General features: G+C 41.3%; 1 protein-coding gene across 2 annotated transcripts in view; it reads left to right on the forward strand.

Annotated features, from left to right (window-relative positions):
- Positions 1 to 14,145, forward strand: part of THEMIS (thymocyte selection associated) — a 75,207-nt gene that overhangs the window by 26,115 nt on the left and 34,947 nt on the right. The gene's annotated exons all lie outside the window — the stretch shown is intronic.

Genomic DNA, 14,145 nt, shown 5'->3' on the forward strand with positions numbered 1-14,145 from the left:
ATTTTCTTCTTGTTTAACCTAAGACAATGCATTTTTTTCTTTAATCTTTGCATTGGGTCTGGAGGAGGTGGGCTTGATTTTCTTCAYACCAGCCTTCAAGGAATTTTTTGGATTTGTCACTCAATCAGGGTTGAYATTTGGCTTTTGGCTATTGCACAGCCATGCACCCACAGTGTCAAGGCCTTCTTGATTTCCYAGGCTTCCCCAAGGAARTTGGCTGGGGTTGSGCAAGAGGCTGGGAGGGGACACAGATGGGGCAGTTGACCCCAGCTGAACAAAGGAATATTCTGTGACACATAATACCATGTTCAACAATAAAATCTGAAGGGGTGATTTGCTGAGGGAGGCAGCCCTAACTCAGAGGCTGGTCAGACATCACTCTGCTTGTGGGAGGTGGTAAATGATTGCCTTTGCATCATTGTTTTGGGGTGGTTTTTTTTCCCCCTCTTTCCTTCTTTTATTAAACTGTCTTTATCTGAACCCATGCATTTTCTTGTTTTTGTTTTTACTATTCCCTCTCCTGATGAGATGGCTATGCTGATGTCAGGGTGGAGTGAGCAAGTTTAACTTCTGGCTGGGRTCAACCCACCACTATTTTTTCACACATATTGAAAGAATTGAAGGCCCATTGATGAGAGAAAMAATTTAGGAGTTTTTAAACTTAGGTTGCAGTTGTCCTTGTATGCAAATGCATTCCCTGAAGGGGACGAAGAAAAAATATTGGAGACACTTTCATGTCTCTATGTTGTGATTGTGCTATACTTCAAATACAATGTACCTCATGTAATTATATTTTGGGAGATCCAGAGGAAGTTCTTTTTTGTGTGTTGGTATCAAACTAAAGTTGAGTTGTAGTCACTCTGAAAGGGCAGTGTTTGTGAGTACCTCTCTTGGCCTGCTGCAGGTGTTCCTCCCCTCATTCCCCAGTTCCAAGACCACACACAGGCCCAAAGCTCCACAAAGATCCTGGGAGATGGTTAAAACAGACTGTGGGGGAAGTGAATGGATAAGGTGGGTCCCTCAGATAAGGGTACTAMAGCAAAAGGATGTGTCATCTTCTCCTGTCTTTACTACAGAAACATCTTTTCTTTTAACCTRTACAATGAACATTGCAGCTGCTCAAATAACACATCCTGTTGTGCAAGGAAGGATACATGAGAAACTTGTCCACAGAGCTAGCAGGCAGGTAATTCTCTTAGTACTGGCCAGAGGTACAGATTGGGGGGAAAAAAATCCCTAAAGCTGTGTTTCTGGTAGATCTGTACCCTTGTCAGGAGGACTTAGATCTCCTGCAGTTGCTGATGGTTGTGTGTGCAGAAAAGCAGGTGGCTGCTGGCTCCAGAGCAGGCTCATGCAGAAAATAGTAATTTCCTGCAGTAAGGGCAGGACAGGGATGAGCTGGGGTCCTTCTGCACATTTTTAAGTGAGAGCAACCTTAGACTGCGACTGCCCAGACAAAGGAGATTACTTAAACACTGTTTCAGAAGACCCTTTTTATTTTTTCTTTTTGGTCAGGTGCTTGTTATAAATAAATAAYACACTGCAGTCAGAATGCTTAGAATTATGCATATTTGTAAATCTCGTTCCCTGGGAAGGTGAAACAAGTAGAGATGCCTTATTCACTAGATTAAAAAGTCACACAGAATGCATTATCTTTTCTATCCTGAGCACCATGAGTCCTCTGAGAAGGCATGGATGGTAACAGCCAGGCTCTGCCTTGGCCCCTCTGTGGCGCTGAGGGAGATCGTGTTTTCTTTTGCATCTATCAGGAATGTCTGAGGGTTCAGAAAGTTGGAAATCGTGCCAAACTGATAAATAGCCCTCTTTGCATATTTTGTGACTGTGCATGGGCTAATTTGCATAAATAACAGATGAGCGTCCTAATGAGCTGAACTTAAGCCTGACAAGGTGGCAGCCTGGGATAAGCTTCAGTGCTGCATGAGTTGCCACGCTCCTCCTGCCGGCAGCAGCTCCCTGCCCGGTGCTTGGGGAGCTCTGGCTGCTTGCTGGAGGGTGGTGATGGCTTCCTTGCACGCCAGTTGGGAAGCTCTGCTTGSTTTGGAGCTTCAGGATAAAATTCTGCTGCTGCTTGAGTCCACAAAGGACTGAGGTCTGTCTGTTTTCTGCCAGCACCTGAGGATAATCTGCAAGGGCGGGTCACCTTTAGCCACAGCTTGTGCTTTGATCACCTCAGCTGCAGCCAGGCTGTGAGAGCAGAGAGGCTCCAGATGTCTCTCCCTGCTGTTCTCTGACCTTGGTAAGGGAGCACCTGGCCCAGAGCAGCACTGCATGCTTCACTGCGTGCTTTGGTCCTGTGAGTCACTGGGTTGTAGGAGATTGGCATCCAGCATGGGCTGGAAGCTCAGACAAGAGTGAGAGCTGCCCCTGCTCGTGTGCAAGGTGAGRTGCTTGCACAGACACACGGGTGTTTGCACAGCTCAGAGACAGCAGATGAGCTCTCAAACAGGGTGCAGCTGCATTAACCAAGCACTCTGCCCATCTCTTCACCGGGCTAATTAAGTTGGCTCAGCTCCTGCTGATACAGCTTTSCCTTCCAGAACCTGGGGATCTCTCYCCTCCACAGYACAGYGCAGACTTTCCCTTTCCCTCTCATCTGAACATTTTGTTTGGGTAAGAAACACTAGACCACATACATTTGTAATTCTGTATTACTTCTAATTAAATTAAAAAGACAAATCCCAATAAAAATTGGTTTTATTGAAAGATGAAATTATTCTGATATTTCATACAGCAGATATATATCTAATATGAATAGCAGATAGCAAATATTTATCCAATAGCCAATACCTCTACCCACAAGCACCCCCAGCTGAGGACAGGAATGACAAAACAATTTTTACCCTTTGTCTCAAAATAAAATACATTATAAAATTCACCATAAATCTACGTTTTCCTTGTTAGAATCATTGGAATAAATTTTAGAGGGGCCTCTAACTGACATGCAGAATTAAATGGTCACTCAGTTTCTCATTTGTGAGCTTATCTAGAAAGTGGGAATRACCTAATAAAACCCTGGAGGTTAATACTACTGATTTGAGAATGGAGCAGCTCACCCTCTTGCCAAATTGTTCCTGGAGAGAAGTTCCTGTGGGATTACCCAAACAGGATTTCATTCTCTTGAATTGAAAATTATTTAAAGGGAACAAGCCCGATGTGTCTGTTCTTTCCACATGTTAGAACTATGACAATGAACATAGTAAACCAAGTTTTTACTTTATTTTCCTAAAATTTCCTTTTTAACCCATTATCTACTTTTTCCTCCCCTTCAAGAGGATTCAAGCAGCAGAAGTTTTTTAGCTTTCTTTTTGCCTATCAGTTCAAGCAGTAAATATCCTACACATTTAATAAGGTGCTAATATATGTCACTCAATGGCTTTGTATTAAATTGAAACAGAGATCACACCAAATATTATTAAATGCAATCTTTATCAATGCATGGAAAGCCACAATTTACTCTTCACACTCCTAAGACCATAAGGGCACTGCTTAAGGGACAAAAATGGGGAGTATTTCACTGCTGATAAGGAGTAAGATAGTTTAGCTCCATCCCATGCTATTTTCAGTGATCTCTTTGGTCATACATCTCCCCTGAGCAACACTAGAATCAGTGAAATACTCACCAGCTGGATTGCTGCTAAATACCTTTATGAATGTGGAACTGGAAAAGTCAGTCACAGGCAATAATCTGCTCATCTCTGGCAAGAAAGCTGAGAGAATTCCAGCCAGGGAAACTGGAATTTAATAAAATAGGAGCATCAGGGCATGATAGTTAATCGTCATTTTCTGCTAAGGTCCATTATCCTTTCAAAAGTCATTATAGTGTTAAGATATCAGGAACTTTCTTGCTTTCTTGCTTTTTATTTCAAAATTAAAATGAAAGAAAAATTATCACTTCCATCTGGCTCTGCAGTTCTACAAACTGAGCTATCGAAATCTGCCATTAACATATTTATCGCATCTGTCTTCACAGCAAAATGAAGACTTATCTGGAATTAAGTTGATAAGACATAAGCTGCATTTCTCAGCAAATGAGTTTTCCTGTAGTGTCTCCTTTCCTTCCTCATAACTATTTCTTTTCTCCTTCCAGAGCATTTTTCACATTTTTGGGTCCTTTATAGAGTAGATTTAACACAAGTATTTCTGCTGTGTAGCAAGAAACCAACCTTCCAAACAAAGGCATATTAGAAAATGCAYGCTGGACAGCCAGGAAGGAATAAATAAGAACAGAATTCAAAAATTAACAATCTTTTGGCTCTGGAAATGAGGAAAAGTGCTCATTAGCAGATGCAGAAATGTGCATATGCAAACATAAGAAGATTTTCTCTCTGACAGGTGCAGCATTGGGCGTGCTGATGCTGCATCTGTGCTTCCTCTTTCTCCCTTTTTCTCTGTYCCCACTGAAGAGGACATTTCCCACTCCCTGGAATCTCACCTTCCACCTCTCTTTCCCTCTCCTTCCCCACATCCTACGTATTTTTTCTCCTTGTCATTTTCCAGTTTGTAAGTCCCTAATAAATAGCATGTGAAGGCTGGAAGCACAGTTCTACAAATTGAGGACCACCCCACACTGTCATTGTGTCCAAGTTCCTAAAGTCTCTCAAAACCCCATCCCCGCCACAGCCTCACCTGGWGAATCACGCCCCAAACCCTTTCAGGTCCTTGGTGCTGCAGCTTCTTGCTTTGCTGAGCACCTGCCCACGCTGTGCCATGGGTTCCTTCTGCTCCTGGAACCCATCCTGTGGCACACATTCCTGATTTCCCCCARACCATCGTGTCTTGGGTACCCCCATGCTACACTTTTCATGTGCCCATCACCCCCCCTAACCTATATGACACTGGTTCCCCAGCCCCGTGCACTGCTTTTCCCGTTCCTTGCTCTTCCCCAGCCCATTCCAGTTTGCTCCTCTCTCACAAAGGGAGCTGAAGCCGAGGTCACAGGCACAAAGGAGTGGCAGCTGCAGGGCCATCTCAAGTTGCACTCAGGATTTTGTTGCCTTGCCCAGCAGCCTGAATTCCAAACCCCAGCAGAGCATCAGTCTCCTGCCAGGATCTTAGGAGCCAAGCTGGAGCAGGATGGAGGCGCTGACAAGTGTCAAGCAGTTTCATTTTCTTGTTTTCTGGACAGTCCAAGCTGCAGGCTTTGTATTGATACTCTGCTGCAGAGATCCTTATAGCTGCCTTTGGATCTGGGGGTCTGTGAGCATTTTCTGGAAAGCCTCTGTGCATCCTGATACTATGCTGGGCTGAAGCCTACACATGTGCCTTTCCCACTTCACATCCTGGTGTTTTTTGCAGAAGAARCCAAGCAACCCTGGCTGGAGACCAGGACTGTTGGGTGCACTATGGATCCTGCATGAACTAACAGGATGGAGTTAGAGGAGCAGGAAACCCTAAAGCCCCAGCTAATAAATTACTGGAGCTTTCCTGATATCCTCACTAACCTCTTTTTCTTTTAAACAATACTAAAAGCTTAAAATTTCCACAGAGAATCATCGAGACTGCAGTAGGCACTTATTGTGGTTTGATGTCAGCCTCGAAACCGAAATACAGTAGGGGAGAGAGCAGAGTGGYTGCCAGAAGGACAGGCAGTGCATAATTGCCTGGAGAACCAGCAGGACAGTCTGAGGTGTGAGTCTCATTGCAGAAAGGCATTAGTGCTACAGGAAATGCTGATAGAGTACATGGAATTAAGGAAGGTACAGATGAACATTTGGATATGCTGACTGATGAAAATGCCAACTGGTTAAAAGCAAATTGCTTAATTTAGAGCTAAAAATGAATTACTTGGAGAACAAAGAGGAAAGAAATATAAAAATAAAGAGGATGCCCAGAAGAAATAAAAAATTGAACCMCATGAAAATATGGAACCCCTGATAAGAAGGAAAATCATGAGCACAGTGTGGGAGCCAAAAGCCATTGATGTCAGAAAAGCAAGAATTGGCTGGCACATTTTTTTCCTGTCTCACAGAAAGTACATAGTATAATACAACACATAGCATAACAAAATCATATAATTATGTATAAATATGAAGCAGAACAAAAAAAAAAGTAGAAAAATAAATCTAAAATTCAAGGAACCACTTCAGCAGAATAATTCTAAAAATAGAATTTGGGGAGTGGGGGCACAGAAATGTCTTTTTTTTYAACCAAGAAGGGTTCCAAGAAGCCTGACTTTCCCACAAGGCTGTTCTGCAGGCTGCTTTTTATTGTTTGCCCTTCCCCTCACAGCAAGAAAATTGGAAAATTAAGTTTATGGACAGCTAGCTGTTGAAGCGCTACCTGTTATGGACTGTATTTTGATCTGTTTGGAAGTCACTAAAGGGTTTTCCAGTTTAAAATGGCCAGAGAAATCTATACCACAGAGAATTCCCAGCAGGAAACACAGACCCCACACTCCCGCAGTGCCGTCTGTAGCAGTGGCAGTGACCTGCCTGGCAGCTCCAAAGGATCCTATAGAGCCAGCTGCTGGAGCTCTGGGCAGCTCCCAGGCTCTCTGATTCCATCCCTGCTCAAACTCCTTCAGGGACTTTTCTGGACTCTGAAGGCCACTAGATGTGGGGTGGCTGGTGTCCCTGCTAGTGACCCTTCCAGTATCCTTGTGTGTGGAAGAGTGCSCTGGGGTGCTCTAACCCCCAGATCATGCCTGGGAACTGTGTGGGAAAGAGCAAATTGGCACAGGCTGAAACAAAGCCCAGGGATGTTTACAGGCACTGTGTAATCAAATAGTGTTGCTACAGCCACTGCTAAAAAAAAGATAGGAGAAAAAAAAGAAGGATCTTCACCAAAGTCACTTAAGTGTTGYATGTGGTCAGTGCAAGAGACAGCACTGACATTGCCCATGCACATTATGCAATCTTTCATGAAATTGAAGCTTTGGCAGTACTGTCAGCTGAGCRWTSTGGAAGTGAAAGCAGCCCAGAAGGTTGGGATTATGCTTTGAAATATATGCCCCATTGAAAAGAAATGAAAAAGCTGCTGTCATTGTGACAGCAGGGTCACATCCTAAAAGACCTGTAGGCATGGCTCACATTTTCCAGAGTCGTTGCAGTGAGGAATTGAGTGATTATCAAGAAATAGAGGGTCCTGTGCAGAAACTCAAATCTATTAAAATTTGTAATGACCATCCAAATCCTGGGCTTTCCTTCTTTACTTTTTGAACGTGTTAGTCCACAGACATGGCATAAAAAAGCATGATGAGAGAGATTTTAAGGGCTAAACAAAAATATATTTATTGTTTCTACCACAAAAATTAATTTTTCTTCTTTATGCATAAAGGCATATCATTTACACTGAACTGGAAGTATTTAACATTTAATCCTAAAACAAATTGTTTTGCCTCAGAACATGAAATAACTTTACTAGCAAATATGTTGTGATGGCAATAGGTTGTGATGCAGTGGTTCAGATTTTCTTTTATATTTTCTTTTTTTTTTAATTACAGTATTACAAGGGGATTAAAGAGGCACAGGGTATTCAAGTCTGTTGCCATTCCTGTAGTGCCGCTGAAAAACCAAAGCAGGGATCTCAGGCTTGCAGTGACTGTGGGCAGTGGCTTGGATYAGTGGTCCACCTGAACTAGTGTGATGGAGCCTCAGTAGAGGGTCACTTGATAGGAGTAACTGGAGAAAAGAAAGGAAAATAAAAAAAGTTCCTTGCTAGTTTGTGGCATGCCCTGGACCACCCTGATGGATAATGTTGGTGATGAACTGTTTAGACCCTGGTTTAGTTTGGACTCTTAATTACCTAGAGTTGAAATCTGATTAATAAACCAGGATAAGGCTATTCCCAAAGCATCAATTTTAAACTTTAAGAGTCTTTGAAAAAGTAAATAACATTTTATGTGTGAAATGAAGAAGCTGTATCTGGAAGCTMCTTTTAGGGATCCATCTGTTTTGCATAAGTGGTAAATGCATGTTCTGCAGTATTAATGAGGAGAAAGTGGTTGAGTTTGCTTGAGAATTACTGTCATTTAAAGGGAAATGTGCCAAGCAGTTGAACAGCAGCTCCACAAGAAAATTCTAGCCGTGTGAGGAGTGGGTTTCACAGGAGCTCAGTAGGACTGGTTTGCATYGCCACTTCTGTCAAATGCTGCTTCAGTGACCGCAGGCAAATCACATAAATATCATTGCCTCCGGATACATGGAGAAACTGCCAGGTGTGAAGAGGGAGTGTGGGTTTACAGCTCATTAGCTACTTTATATGGATGCTTAAAGCTCAGGTAAATGCAAGATACATTGCCTCACTTTCAGCAAGGGTCAGAGCCACCTCACATTTACTCTGGAGCAGCAACCACCCCGACAGTTGCCATGGAGTATTAAATGAGCTGTAAATCCACGCTCATTTACRAGGTGGCAACTTGTTCATGTAGCTGTCTCCTCTGTCTGTGAAATGGGACAYGATGCTTCATTTTCCCATCTTGAATATTTGTATAGACAAACATAATTTTTCTATGTCTGCAGCATTTTGTGCRTTGGCTATTGCAAAAGGAACAACGGTAACAACATAAAAAATAATATAAAAATGGAATGGCTGGACAATAGTACATTCTGGCCTTGTTTAAAAATTTTTAGCTGGAAGTTAGTATACAAAAGAAGGAGAAAAAAACAAGCGACAGTTGTCTAGGACAGATGGATTCTGAAGTGTGTGTATTCAAAAGAGGAAGRAACAAGAAAGAATAACTTATTTAAGAACTTATGCCACAGCAAGGTGTTAACCCTGAGGCTCACTAACAACTTTGAGAGATCAGGCTTTTGTTAACCACTTCACAGTTTATTCAAATAATAGACACTTGTCTTTGTGCTCATCTTCTTCATCTGCTGTGGTATACTGGGTGTCTTTAGCCTTGTCTTCACCTGCTGGCTTACAGAAGGCAGCGGTGAGTTTCTAGACATAAAGAATTATGGATGGAAACTCAGATGTTTCTTATAACACCTCCACAAATTTCCCTAGCTTTGTGGGACTTTGACAGATGATAACATTAAACTAAGAGTTGCATGTTAAAGGCTAGTTTGTGCAAGTATGAAAGGTGTCAGCAAGGGAAGAAAATGGGGAAATAGCTACAGTACAGGTTATGTATGTATGTGTGTGTGTGTATATATATATATATATATATATATATATTATATTGATAGATCATACTTGTATAAAAAGTAGTGAGATATAGCTGATGATGTATAAATAAATGCCAAACTAAAATGTTATTCTTTGAAATCCACCTGACATATCATTTATACTACTTGCAGTGATGGAGCAGCACCTCGTTTGGGTGGAAGAGCAGATTAAGGAGCTAAACCAGGAAGGCAAAATTGAGAACAAGTGAAACAGAAAAGCAGAATATCCAGTTACATTCTATCAAACTGTGAAATGGGATGGGAAAGCAGAATTTATGTAGGATGGAGGGAATTGTGTTTTTGTTACAAAAAGGGCCTTTTTGAGGGTAAGGACTTTTCTTTCTAAATATGTTATTTTCCCCTTGTGCATATCCTAATTCCTAACTATCCTACCCTCATTGTCTCTTATATAAAAAAGAAAAGTAGTGTAATGTAAAAAAAAAAAAAAATCTGCTCTCCTTGAGCCAACCATATACACACATACATGGTGGTTAAGATGAGATCCTTGCACTTTATCTGTTCTTTGTGCCTTGCTGAGCACACAGACCAGAAAGGTCTTGGTTTGCCTCCTGCTTTTACTCCATATCATCAACATTTGATGGTGTTGATGGCTACCAACCTTCTACACTGCTCATACTCCCTCTCTGTTCTCATGGTTCCAGCAATAGGAATATGGATGCAAAAACATGGGAGCTAGAAGGAAAACAGAAACTAAATCCTCAAGCAGCAGGCTTAGATTTTGCATAAGGCTTTTCATTAGTTTGCATCTTCAGAAAAAACAGAGATAAAATCATCTCATGAAATATTGAAACCGCTTCTGCCCRTATGAATAGCTGAATGTGAAACATCTCAGTCTACCCTCTGAAACAGAAAATAAACCTTCTTATGAATGTTATGAGTTATTGAATAATAATATGGCAGTAGTCTAATGCTGCTATTGTTGAACCTAAATGAAAAACCTTATTAATCATGGATTTGACAGCTCATTCAGTTATAATAATGTTTCCTGTCARTCCAAGCTCTCATTATAATTGGATCTCACTTAGAAAGGAAGATGCTCCATTGACTGCTCAGATGGAGAAAAATACAGGTTTGAAAATGAAAATATCWGTCTGAATTCTGTTTCCAGGGAGCCTGCTTATGCATTTACAAGTTGGATAACACTTTAATCCTTGCTGTGTGTCACATTTGGATGTTACCATAATAAGATTCTCTCACTGACTAGACACCAGCTCCACAGTCATGACAGTGAAAGTGAAAGCAGGAAGAGCAAATGAAACTTCTTCTCAGGGATGCTGGTGTATCATCACCACGACCTAGTTGCAGAGAACTAACTGAAATAGTTGGCTTTTCTGCATAAAGTAGTGTGTTCAGCTGTGAATTTACAGCTAATTTGGTTTTCTGCATGCCCTCTTTTGTGGTTACTCAGTTTGCAGAAAGTATTAGATATTTCACGTGGCATTAAGAGGAGATTAAGTTGCTCCAAACCAAGGCAATTTGGTGTGCTGTAGGGGTGTTTGCARAAAGAGTTTGTGGCAAAAAGTTGTAAATTCATTCCCTAACTTACTGCGCAATATCTTTATAAACAAGGCCAGAGACAGCAAAAGCAGCTGAGGTGGTTGTCAAAGCAGATGAATATTCAGGCTGAGACTGAAAGTTCTTGGAAAAGTGTATCAGATAAATGTCATTTAGAAGACACTCTGTGGGCAAGATCTGTAAAATGTGTATAAGAGGCCCTAATTTTGCGGGTGTGACAGAGCGAGATGGTGTATTCTGTGCAGGTCACAATTTGTTGAAGGACACAAAAGCCACGGGCTGTGTAAAACTTGGACTCTAATTTAAAAAAAGTTTTATAGAAATCCCTTTTTGAGGGCAGCTGAAATAATAACTCCCAGAAGGTGTTCTTGTTCCCTGGTAAACTGGTGTAGTTACAATAAATGGGAACTTCCAGTAGTTTTCTAGTGAGTATTATAAAGCTAACCAGTAGAGAGACACCAGACAGTTTTCACAGCCCTGCAGGACACAGAGTAAAAAATCTGGTGACATCAGGAATTCTTTGCATGAGTGTCTTTTGCAAAGACTTGCTGGTTGTGTGCTTGATCCTACAGCAGGCAAACGTACTCAAAAGCGATTAAATAATCTTTTCTCCCTCCATGGCTCAACCCAGTGAGGCACAGATGGGAGAATAGGTTGTAATCCACACCAGAATTTTGTAGCTGTATTGAGACAATATGTTTTCTTCTATTATTTGTCTTCAATCATAGCAGTTTAGCACTATCTTTTMTTTTGCTTTATGCCAAGTGGAGACAACTCAAGACTTTGCTGAGATTTGCAGCACCTGAGAGAAGTAAGGGCAAGGCTAAGAATAAGAGTGTTACAAATGTGAACAGGAATGAAAATCCAGGGAAAAGTGGAAAGTGCTTGTTTTGCTTTTGTTGTTCTGCATTCCTTTTTTACTCACAATAGCTCACTGATTTATGCTCTCTGAATGAATAAATAGAAGCCAAGTTTTGCTTCAGGTGAAGAGCTGATGTCAGAGGGGATTTCTTGTACTGTTATAGTGCAAAGATCACCCAGTAACAGCCAATCATATGACTCTATAACCACTTATGCAGTGGGAGTTCGTGGGGGTTATGCAATGGTTTGTAAAGTGCCTATTAGCATAAAATACACATAAAATTTGTTGTGAAACTATGTCATTTGGATGGTGGAATAATAATTCAAACAATACTTTTCAAAGCATATAACTTGATCAGCAGCTGTTGAATGCATAAAATAAATATTTATATTCATGGGATAGCTCTGAAAAAGGTCAAGTAGGAGACATTTTAATCCATGTTTTCAATTTGTTGCTATATGTTTAGAGTAATAAATCACAGCAGCTTTCAAAAATAACAAAGGCAACAGTAACRTATGGCTCTCAAATGTCTGTGGACTGTAGATTAAACTAATTTGTTTTTCCTGAGCACCTAAACACAATTTCTTTATTTGCTGGTTGTGATCTCTTCTGTAATTACAAAAAGAGATTTGATACCTAACGGCATAAACCATTATGCTAACAATTTCAAATTAATGGGAACTTCCAGCTTATTTCAGAAGACACRTTGCCAAGTACTGCCATCACATTTTTCATAACTTTATCAAATGTAAATACATTTCTAGATGTACAAATGTAATTTGTATTTGCAATTTTCAAATGTAAATGTGACTTCTTGTCCTGTTTGCAGGTACAGCACAATTGTAACAACATGACACTCTGAGGCACTAATTCATTGATTTAAAAAGCCCTCTACAAATGTTTTATGTGTTTATACATTGTATGCACCCTTAACCAAAATGCTGTGCTCGGGTTTCTCTCAACACCTCCTGTCATTCAGATGTAACCACAAAACTTCCTCTCTGGTATGAAGACTTAGAGCATTAGTTTTTCTAGCAGACTTCAGTCACAGACAGTGCTAAATTGTTTCCTTTCTGAAACCCATACYAAAAGCACACTTTCGACTGCTCTGCTGTTTGTTCAATTCTTCCACTGTGTCTACATTTTGGTGCATGTCCTGTCTTAAACCATCTGTCCTGGGATAGATGGACCTCGTGGGACTTGTGAAGGTGGCTTAAGGCAATACAATTCCATTTGCTTTAAKGGAATGGAAATGTCTTCCAAGAAGTGTGAATTTGTAATATTTGTTTGGGAAGAGCACCATGTCATGCGTGTCTCTTGGGAGCTGGGCCGTGCTCCGTGCTGAGCGTGCTGCAGTGATGAATGGCCTGGTAGAGCACCGCTACAGAGAGAGGTGCCTTCCCTTTGGTAGCCACATGTTAGAGATGTGAGCTACACCTCTGTGTGTAAATTAACACTCTGGTCTGTACTCTTAGCAGCACCTAGAGAGACAAGCAGACACTTTGTGGTTAGCTGCATCACTTTGTAAGTGCATTGTGGAGGTTCCCTGACTGTAATCAGAGCAAGGACCTGTGGAGCATGTGGATGGATACACACAGTGATGTACAGYTTTGTGCCTTCATCTAGAGCTGAACTCCAGCAGTGGCACAGTAATTAATCCARAGTGAATGATAAATATGCTTTTCACAACAGGGCTGTGATTAGTGCATTGTGCAGGGAAAGGGTCACCACGTCATGGCTGTTGGCACACACAATGCCCATCAGCACCCATGGAGCCATGGATGTGGTGAACTTGGACTCTGCAAAATTGTGCAGATACAAGGTCAGAGGGATGAGGTGCAGCTCTGGTTATGAAGGAGGTGCTTTGGCAAGGAAGGCTGAGGTTTCRGTGTCCCTATGCTGTTCAGAAACSTACAGCCTGGAGGAAAACCCACATTCTCAGACAACTGCTTTCRTCCCCAGCCTACAAGCTGCCCTAGMGTTTGCCTTTTTGGKTCTCCCMGGTAGGAAGCATGTGCCAGTCTGTCAGCCTTGTTCAGGAATCTCATGGGGTCTGGAAGTTTGGCCATATCCATACCAAGGATGAAGTTAGTTCCTTCCTAGAAGCAGGCATAAGTATAAATTAATTTACAAGTCAATCCCCGAGACAGAGATCTGAGGATCCATATTTTTCCATTGTGCACATTTCATTCCTACTGAAGTAGAAGTATCTTCAGAAAAAAAAATGAAAGTAAACATTAAAAAGAATTATTTATTATGGCTGGGAAATTTTTGTGTTTCTCAGATTTGCTTTTCTTAGTAAAACTAAACATTGTTGTGCAAATTCTTTCTGGACAAAGAGACAAAGTAAGAATTCAAAGGTAAGCTAGTTGTCCTGTTTCCACAGCTCTTGCAGTGCCAGAAATTGAAGGGCACACTGGGTTCTGAGATCTCYAACAGAGCTTGTTTTCATCCACACCTTTGCTTTTGTAGCATTTTTTGTAACAGGAACTAGAGGCACAGGTGAGAAGATCCATTCCTGTTTCAGAGATATGAGAAACACTGACTCCTCGTAGGCAACAGCTGCAGTTTTTTTCAAACCCTTATTTGAAGCAGATTGTCTTTGGTTAGTGGTTG

Source organism: Malurus melanocephalus, unplaced genomic scaffold (genome assembly GCF_030028575.1).
Source record: "Malurus melanocephalus ecotype Western Australia unplaced genomic scaffold, MMel_1.1 scaffold_29, whole genome shotgun sequence".
Classification (NCBI taxonomy): Eukaryota; Metazoa; Chordata; class Aves; order Passeriformes; family Maluridae; genus Malurus; species Malurus melanocephalus.